Source organism: Citrus clementina, unplaced genomic scaffold (assembly GCF_000493195.1).
Source record: "Citrus clementina cultivar Clemenules unplaced genomic scaffold, Citrus_clementina_v1.0 scaffold_6, whole genome shotgun sequence".
Lineage (NCBI taxonomy): Eukaryota > Viridiplantae > Streptophyta > Magnoliopsida > Sapindales > Rutaceae > Citrus > Citrus x clementina.
In genome coordinates, this window is record NW_006262139.1 from 6,066,173 (window position 1) to 6,077,182 (window position 11,010).

An 11,010-nucleotide genomic window follows, 5' to 3' on the forward strand; every position below is an offset into this window, starting at 1 on the left:
GTAGTCAAACTACATCAGTAAATTCATAAATGATTAAGACAAATCATTCAATGAATTTACTACAGTCTAAACATAAATAGAGCGCACAACTCTATTTATCAACTACAAACTAAATTTATTTAATCATAAGATAACGTGTATTTATGTCTTCTGTGAATCTATATGATGATCACATAAATACATATAATATGATTAAACGGACCTTATTCAATATATATTTATGTAAATTAAAATATCTCAAATATTTTATTAATAAGAAAATAAATTAATATGCTGTAAAAGAGCATATAATCCCAACAATCTCCCACTAGCTTTTAAAGCATATATGGCATATTGCACATGCTCTAGGGCTCTAAGTGCATGTTATAAAGGTTTCCCACTAATGGCCATTGTAATAAGATCTGTCATTTAGCATCTAATGCCATTTGGGGTACTGTCATATAACATTTCTACACTATTCCCTTATAAGATGATACTTCCTCTCAATATGTTTTGTTTCTTGTGGTTCCTTAGATTGAGCTACCGCACCACCATAATCACAAAATAGTTTAAGGGGTGCAGTTACAACAAGTAACACCTCAAGATTTTGTAGGAACTTGAGGAGCCATATAGCTTCTTTTGCAGCTTCAGATGTAGCCACATATTCAGCTTCAGTTGTGGAGTTTATGATACAAGATTGTTTCACACTCATCCAACTAATAGCTCCACTTCCTAATGTAAACACATAAATGGAAGTTGATTTTCTAGAATTTTTATTTGACAAAAAGTCAGAATTAGTATAATCCACTGGAATAAGTTCATCACCAGAATACACAAGCATATAATTTTTAATTCTTTTCAAATACTTTATAATATGCTTGATTGCAGTCTAGTATTCAGGTCCAGGATTAGATTGATATCTGCTAACCAATCTTACCGCAAAACAGACGTTTGGCCTAGTGCAAAGCATGGCATACATGAGACTTCCTACAGCTTCTGCATAGGGAACTCGTCTAATTTTCTCGATCTCTTCAGATGTTTTAGGTGATTGATCCTTAGAGAATACAATTCCATGTCTGAATGGTAATAAACCAATCTTGGAATTTTCCATGCTAAATTTAGCCAATATCTTATCGATATAGACCGCTTGAGACAAGGCTAAAGTTTTATTCTTCTGGTCTCGCAGTAATTTGATACCAAGAATATAACTTGCCTCTCCCAGGTCTTTCATATCAAATTGTTTTGCTAACCAAATCTTTATTATAGTCAATACTTATATATCGTTTCCAATCAAGAGAATATCGTCTACACAAAGAACTAGGAAGGCTACAAATTTTCCATGAATCTTCTTGTACACACATGGTTCATGAATGTTCTGAATGAATCCAAGCGATTTAATCGCTTGATCAAATCTGATGTTCCATGACTGGGATGCTTGCTTTAATCCATAAATGGATCTCTGCAACTTACATACCATGTGCTCTTGGTCTTTTTTGTACGAATCCATCTAGTTGCTGCATGTAGATGTCTTCTTCAAGATGCCCGTTAAGAAAGACTATTTTGACATCCATTTGCTAAATTTTATAATCTAGCACTGTAGCAATGGAGAGCAGAATCCTGATGGATTTGAGCAAGGTTTCCTCATAATCGATTTCTCTTTCTGAGTAAAACCCTTGGCTACTAATCTTGCTTTAAATGTTTCCACCCTTCCATTTACTCCTCTTTTTCTCTTGTAAATTCACTTGCACCTTATAGGTTTTACCCTATTTGGCGCCTCTACAAGTTCCTAAACTTTATTGGAATGCATAGATTCCATTTCTTGATTCATGAATTTTTTTTCAAAATTCAGCATCTCTGTCTATTAGAGCTTTGTTGTAGCTAATGGGATCTTGTACATGTTCAACTGAGATCGTTGTATAGGTTTCCCTCAATAACATGTATCTCATAGGTAACCTAGTTACCCTCCAACTACGATGAGGTTCTAAATGTGATGGTTGTTCAGAGATAATCTTGTGATAATCAGCTGGCTATTGCTGTTTTTCTTGTTCAATAACAGGTGTTGAAAGCTGAGCATCAACTTGATCTCCTTTTCATTTATCTAGTTTTACCTTTCCTTTTCATTTCTCTAGTTTTACCTTACTCTTAGGTAACAAGTCATTCTATAGTCTTCCTCAAAGAAAGTAAAGAATATGTCCATAAATACATTCCTATCTTGAAGACTATAGTTCAGACTTTACCTTATTCCATTAAGATACCTTAAACATGCAAGCTTCTGAACACGAAACCATCTTCTCTACCTCTGATTCTAGTAGAAATACTAGTAAACTCCAAATACGAACGTGTCTCAAACCATGTTTGTGACTTTTTCATAATTTCTTGGAGTAGTAGATACCGAGATAGATGAAACTAAGTTCAATAAACTTTGCAGTTTTAAATACTAGTATCTGGAATAAAAAAGGTAAATGATAAACCACTTAGTATATATTTTGTCTTATCCAAAAGAATCTTGTTTCTCCATTTAATTACACTATTGTATCATAGTGTTAATTATATGAGGGAGTTTATCCCATTTGACAACCAAATAGAGCTTGAATTCTCCATAGAGATATTCATTGTTTCGATCATATCGAAGTTCTTCTATGTTCCTATCTAATTGCTTCTGTCTTATCCACGTACTCTTTTGAATTTCAAAAGCAATGAAATCATGAGGCATTTAGACAAACATAAATAAAATTGAATATTCATCAACAAGATTGATAGAATACTCATAACCTCTTATAACATGTAAATTGATTAGTCCGTATACATTTGTAAATGTATGCACTAAATCATTCAATATAATGTTATGCTTTTAGCTCAAAAAGAGCATCCTCGTCATATTACTTTTCTGAATAAGATTTATAGAATTACAATGATCAATCTTGATAGGCCAACAAGTCTATCATTAATCATTTTCTTAAAATCGTATTATAGTTTATATGACTTAAGCATAAATATCAGAGGTGATTTTGGTTTGAAGAAACATTTCTTTTCTTAGATAAATGCATATACTCTTTATCATTATATCTTGCTTTGAATAGATCAATGGACTTATATGATATAAATTGTCTTTATAAATAACCAAAATAAGTAATAAATAGAGGATCCAAAAATAACAGTGTACTCATGTTTATTAAAACAAGCCATCGAAATTAAATTCCTCTCATATTTGGAAAAATAAAGACAAATATCAAAACTAAAGACTTGTAAAATTGATCTAGCCTTTCAATTGATATAAACTAGCATATCATCAACTGTTGTTTGAAGCTTTCTTCACTTAATCTCTTGGTTTCCTGAAAACCAAATAAATGATTTACAAATAAAATTGGTTATCTCAAAATTCAATATTGCATGAATCAATAGATATCTGAACTGATTAGGAAGCTTAAAGGTTTCCTATACCTGATTTTAATATTTTTAGGACAATCTTTCTTCCAGTGACCCTTCTGTCCACATTTGTAACACTTGCGTTTTGGCTTGCCACTTCTTTTAGTGGATAGTTTGCCGATCCCAACTCTTTCTTGCTCATTCTTGTCTTTCGACTTAAGCCTTGAAGAGAATCCTTTTTCAAGAAGTTTTCTGCTACGATAAAATTCTTCTATAGCATGTAGTTCGTGCATTAATTTAATTAAGGTCATATCTTTATTGTTTAAGATATAGTTGACCTTAAACTCTTTGAATATATCAGGTAAAGATTCAATCACCATGTTAATCTTTGATTTATCATTGATTTGAATATCATGAATCTCTACCTCATTCAAATAGTCCATCATTTTGAGGACATGATCATGAACTCTTGTGCCTTCTTCCATCTTAGTATCCATAATACGTTTTAATGCTACTTCTCTGGCAAAATGAGTATTTTGCCCAAACATCTTATGAAGACTAGCCATTATTTCAGTGGCTGTTTCCATGCTCCGATGTTTCTTCTGCAGTTCCACAGAAATCTAAGCTAATATATAGCGCTTAGCCATTTTGTTAGCTTCGCACCATTTCTCATAAGGCTCCCTCTGATTTCTATAATCGTATAACGATGGTTCTTGAGGGCATGGCTGGGTCAACACCTATTTGTAGCCTTTAGCAGTGAGAATATTAAATAGATTGCGTTTCCAATCTAAATGATTTTCGCCAATGAGTTCATTTTTAACAAGGATAATTAATAATGGGTTGATGGAAGATATTTTCTGAAAATACAAAATAGACATGCATAAATACTTTGAAACAATATTCACAATAAATGATAAAAATGAAAAAAACCATAAATGCATTTTAATTTATTATAACGATAATCTAGTACCGCTTTGACAAGCTATCCGTTGGGGGAAGTCATATCTACACTTGGTAGACCCAATTATCCATTGAATTATTTACTTTCATATAGAGATATGATAAATAATTATCGTTATCCGTTTGGGCCTAAATTTATTAACAGAGCTTCATTGGGAAGGTTAATAACAAATTTTAGTTGAGTGTATAACTATTGTTTCAATCTACGTATTTTTCATATCAATAGTCACAGTTGGGGTGAACAATTGATTGAAAAATATTTCAATTTTATCTTTGAAGAAGTTCATCAAATAAAATATCTAATATATATACCTTCCGTAGGGAGCATCACCGTATCATAAAGTCGAGGTATATATATAATTTTATTATTGAACTAATAATAGAGCCCGTGGGAAAAATTATCTTGAATTTTCCCTCTCCCACTCAATATTTTAAAATTGGTTTTTCCTTTTTTAAAACATACATATTGTTAATTGCATGCTTCCTATAATATTATCTAGATGATATCCAATATTATTTAAGCATTTGCAAATTACAAACAATATAATAAGATTCATAATTAATGAATGACATGTAACATTATGCATAGAGTGGCACTACCTATTCTATATGACATGTTATCATGGCATATTATCATCCAATACATAACATATAGAAAAATAATTAAATAATCTTAATTCATGGCTATAAGATTGGAACTGACCTCCATAATTATATGTTCGATTAATAATTCGTCTCAAGCCACATTGATTTCTTTACTGCATAATCCTTTGTACCACATCGTTAATTAAATCGATATATCAACTGTCCAATCGATTTAATTACATCTTGTTCCTTGATACTTACTGGTTTTCTCTAATGATCATTTTCAACATACTAAATATATTGACACACTCTGGCTAGAGAATTCTATAATCAAGTGCCGAAAACCTATCAAGAGATGTGTTGTACAAATTCTATATTGTTAATCTATAACTCCAATACTCATAATTGCTCCCACCAAGATACTGGGTAATCTTGACCACAAGTGTGTGTCGTGCTCATTGGTAACTCAAATGGAATAACAATTACAATCATGAAATCATAACTAGGTCAAGATTAAGATTACAGTAAAATCAATGCCTAGGAGATTTAATAAGTCTAACAATCATTTCAAGGTTAATTAAATCTCATATGTGATCCAGCTCGATGTAGTCAAACTACATCAGTAAATTCATATATGATTAAGATAAATTATTCAATGTATTTACTACAGTCTAAACATAAATAGAGCTCCCAACTCTATTTATCAACTGCGAACTAAATTTATTTAATCATAAGATAACGTGTATTTATGTCTTCTGTAAATTCATATGATGATCACATAAATACATATAATATGATTAAACGGACCTTATTCAATATATATTTATGCAATTGAAAATATCTCAAATATTTTATTAATAAGAAAATAAATTAATATGCTTTAAAAGAGCATATAATCCCAACAATTTAAATGTCACAATTACTTAGATTTCCTTGTTAATGTAATTGTTGTGCTATGAATTTAAGTTTTTGACAGAGAATGAATGAATTTGGGATAAAGATTGAATGAATCTGTGCATTAGATTAAAAGAATTGTTATTTATCATAGTAAATTTTAATTTGCGTTGATAATGTTTTTTAATTTACTTATCTAGGTAGCTTAAGTTCGTATCAAAAACCTGTGCTGGAAGGGTGTCGGGCTTGACCTGAACCACATATGGAAAAATCTAGCACAAACCCTGGTCAGGGTATTTGTTGAAACAATTTAGGCTGGTCTCGAACAGAGTCAAACCCTGCTCGGATTGATAGGGGGTGGACAAATCCCAAATATATTTTCTTAGTAGCTAGCTTTTCCCTGGATTGGAATTTGGTTGAGGGCCAAATAAAGATACTTGAAAACTTGACTAATTGCCTAGGGACTTTGGTGTGGGGAAAGTCCAAGTTAAACTTTTAGGTTGTTACCTCTCCATAATTCAAACTTAAGTGACAAATTAAATATAACTACTTGAAAATCACTAAACTCCAAAAGAAATGCAAAATTGAACATATTCCTTAATTTTGAATGGGTTGTTTAGTTGACCCATGATTTCTAGCCTAGATTGTGAACTAAATGCTTGTATATTTTTCAATATTTTGGAGCTATATTTGATAACTTTTAATGTAAAAAAATATGAGTTAATTTTTGTTCTTTAAACTCGAAAATCAGCTGGAACGATGACACTGATCAATAAATCCAATAGCGATAAACAATGGCTTAAGTTGAGTATTTTTGTTAATTAACCAAGAGTTGTACCCAACAACACGTAACTTGCAACCATAAACCAGAAAGTTGTACCCTGTAACTTTAAAGTTGTTTGATTAGTGTTAAAAATTGTATGTTTATTAAGGGGTAAAAATATTATTTTGTGCTTATAATATAATTTACATTTGTAATTATGTAACATATTATGAATTTCTAATTATTTTTCTAAATATTTGATTTTGTCTATTTTTGTGTGTTTATTAGGTAAAAATAATAATTTCACGCAATTTGAGGCTCCAAATGAATGTATGGATGTCAAATTTGAATTCCAGAAGTCCGAGAAATTAGGTCATTGTCAAGGAGGATTCGCGACTTTTGTTGTAAAATTATAAGTTTTTACCACAGCAAATGTGGTAATTGTGAAATTATAAGTTTTTATCATGTTAGGTGTGGCAATTGTTAGTGGAATGTGTTGGATATGCTTGAGTAAATTAAGTTAGGTTTATATTTTATTAGTAGGATAAATGTATGGCTAAGATATAATTAGTTTTATTTATATGTATGATGTGAATTAATCATGTATTAGTATAAATAAAGAGGGGGGAGCACACCTCTCCACACATTTTCTTCTCTTCTTTCGCCTCAAATTCTTCTTCTCATCTCTCTTTGTAATATATTTTCAATAAATAAAATTAGTTTTATTTTCAATTTTCAAATAGTTTTTTTAATTATTTTTTAATAATTCCGTTTATTTCAATTATGTTTAGCTAAATACTAATAGTTAGGGGAAGGTGAAACTCTTAGTAAAAAAATATGATTTAATCAAAATCTATTTTTTAACTGTATAAATTAAATTATTTTCTATTTAATTTTATCTATATTTTATATTTTAAAATTTTGATTTATTATAGACAAACATAGGAGTTTGGCACAATGAATTCTTAATATCTTAGTATAAAGTATGGTAAAATGATATTTTGACTTCTTATAAACAAGTTAAGTTTTGGCACATTAAGTAATTAATTTATAATAAAATAAATGGGAAAATAATTGTAATTTATACAATTAATCTTTTGGGTAATAAAATAAAAATAAAAAGAATTTATTAAATTATATTTATTACTATGAGTGGATCCATAACCCTAACTAATTTAATTTCATATTTTTTTCTCAAATTAAATTGCATATATTTAAATTTCATTTTATTTTTTTAGATAAACTTAAATAAAAAAATTAAATCATTTCTCTATGGATCGACCTCTGACTCACTGAGATATTATATAATTAGGTAATCTTATACTTAGGAGTAAATTAAACACTTTTAAGTCGTGTCGTTATTACCTAATCAACAACCATAAATTTGTCAAAGTGTGAAAAGCATTATCGTTAAGACCAAATTTCACACCTCGCATAAAGATTTCCTTATGTAGAAAGGACAAACAATGAATATCTCTAGGATCTAATAACACTATTGTGAAGTTACACTCCAAGCAAAATTGTTTAGAATAGCAAAAAAAATTAATGAAGGAATATGAGACAGACAAAGAAGAGAGCATTAATTATAATAGTTGGACTGGCACCTTCTTATTAGTCATCATTAAAGGCTATGTATGTTCGTTCTATATAGGGACATCTTCTATAGTCCTTTTTCCTAAGTCAATTTGAATTAGTCACCCACTTTTCTTATTTACTTTGAATTAGTTATCCATGTATCTCGTAATTTAATTAAACTTGGATAATCCAAAATATATAGATCTGAATTATTGAACTTTAATTTATAATTAAATCAAACACATTCCAAATCAAATATAAAGATAACTAGTCTTCTCTTTCCTCTAAAGTCGCATATTAGTATTTTAAAATATCCTTTTAATTCCAATTGTTCCCTATATATTTTACAATACACAATCAATCTTCATAATAGTATTTAGTGCATACTAACTAGTGCTTTTTGGGCTATGACCAGCCGTTGAACAACTAATATTATCTCACTGGAACTTGAAAACATTTGCAGTTTCTGTAACACCCTAGGAAAATCCCATATCTGCAAAGCACGAGAGAGATGTTGAGTTTATAAGGAGTGATGCACATCTTAATTGGCAAGATGCGTTTTGGAGTGTATAGACGCCCCAAAAACAAAACCATGCAAACCTTATTAAGGCCCAAAACGAACAATATCTTGTCAGGTCTAGGTTGGGTCATGACATTATGGTATTATAGGGGCTCCACGTGTCCTCTTGAGAGATGGTGGGACAACTCTCAGCGAGAACGTTCAGTCCCTAAGAGTGGGTGTATGTAGCACCCTAAGCAAATCCCACATCGGCAAAGTATAGGAGAGATGCTGGGTTTGTAAGAAGTGACCTACACCTTAATTGGCAAGACGCGTTTTAGGGTGTATGGACGCCCTATGAATAAAATTATACGAGCCTTGTTAAGGCACAAAGCGGACAATATCTTGTCAGGTCTGGGTTGGGTTATAACATTATGGTATCAAAGCAACTCTGCATTTCCTCTTAAGTGATGATGGGGCAAACCTCAGCGAGGACACTGAGCCCTAAAAGTGGGTGTATGTAACACCCTAGGCAAATCCCACATCGGCAAAGCACGTGAGTGATGCTGGGTTTAAAAGAAGTAACCCACACCTTAATTGACAACACGCGTTTTAGGGTGTATGGACCCTCCATGAACAAAATTATACGGGCCTTGCTAAGGCACAAAGTGAACAATATCTTGTCAGGTCTGGGTTGGGTTATAACATTATGGTATCAGAGCAACTATGCGTTTCCTCTTGAGCGATGATGGGGCAAACCTCAGCGAGGACGCTGAGTCCCTAAGAGAGGGGTGCATGTAACACCCTAGGTAAATCCCACATTGGCAAAGCACGGGAGAGATGCTGGGTTTATAAGGAGTGACCCACACCTTAATTGGCAAGACACGTTTTGAGGTGTATAGGCACCCCAAGAACAAAACCGTGCAGGCCTTCTTAAAGTCCAAAGCGGATAATATCTTGCCAGGTCTGGGTTGGGTCATGACATTATGGTATCAGAACAATTCTGCATGTCCTCTTGAGCGATAATGGGGCAAACCTCAGCGAGGACGCTGATTCCCTAAGGGGGGTGTATGTAACACCTTAGGCAAATCCCACATCGGCAAAGGACTGGAGAGATGCTGGGTTTATACAGGGTGATCCACACCTTAATTGACAAGACGCGTTATGGGATGTATCAGCGCCCTAGGAACAAAATCGTGCGAGCCTTATTAAGGCCCAATGCGAACAATATCTTGCCAAGTCTGGGTTGGGTCATGATAGTTTTTGTTAACCGAGTTCTTTTTCTGTAAATATAAGCATTACATCCTCATATTTAACTCATTCAGAGTTTTGCTATCGAACAATTTGACACTTTAGCAATCTTATTCATTATAGAATTCATAAATGCTCTAGAGATGCTTGTCTCACTCTCATAGGAATTGACCAGATTCCACTCTTATAGGTGAACCTTCATAGAGTTTATCATGCAGTTTTAGCACACTACTATATATTAAAGTGTGCTATGGAAACGATTTACCATTTGCTTATATGGTACTTACCGTTACAACTAATAATTGTAATTCTTGCTTAAGTATTTTATAGCTTTAGGAAAACAGTTTGCCGCTTGATTCCAGAGAGTCATCCAGATGAAGTCTGTTTACTGCTTATAGGGTACAGGTTTGCCGTTTGATTCTAGTAAATCCTCTTAATGGAATTGGTTTGCCACTTTAACTTTACCAGTTTACCATTTGATTCCAGAGAGATAATTTGATGCAATCGGTTTGCTGCTTTCCTTTTAGCAGTATGCCACTTGTGTCCAAAAGGTAGTTTTAATTTAATCGGCTTACCATTAGGATTATAGCGGCTTACCAATTGAGATAGAAATGAATTTTTATTTGAAAATTTTTTTATGAAATGCGTTTATACTTAGAATTTAAAATAATATTCAAATGATATAATTTTCCTTTAGAAAATACAAAGAAAACAATTTAAAAAAAAGATTCAACATTCATTTTCTTGTTTTAAAAACAAATAAAAAATATATGTATTTCTTATTTTACTCATGACACGTGGTTTGTTATCATCAAAATCAAAATGCTATATAATCATACAGGTTAACAATATTTTATTCTGCATGTGGCAAGCTAATAGTATAGCTTCCTCCCATAAATTCAACAGTGCTTTAGAACTTATTAACATGGATTTACCATGTTAGTCAATGTTTTAGTCAATGTTTTATTTTCCTTTCACCTATATTGATTCAGATGAATCAAGAAGTATCACTTCATGAATGATACCATAATTCTCACAATAAACATTTAACACGATCAAATCATATTCAACTCCTCTATCAATTCTTAATCTTTTGATTTTCTTATTTAGTTGATTCTTAAATTCACTCATATAAATT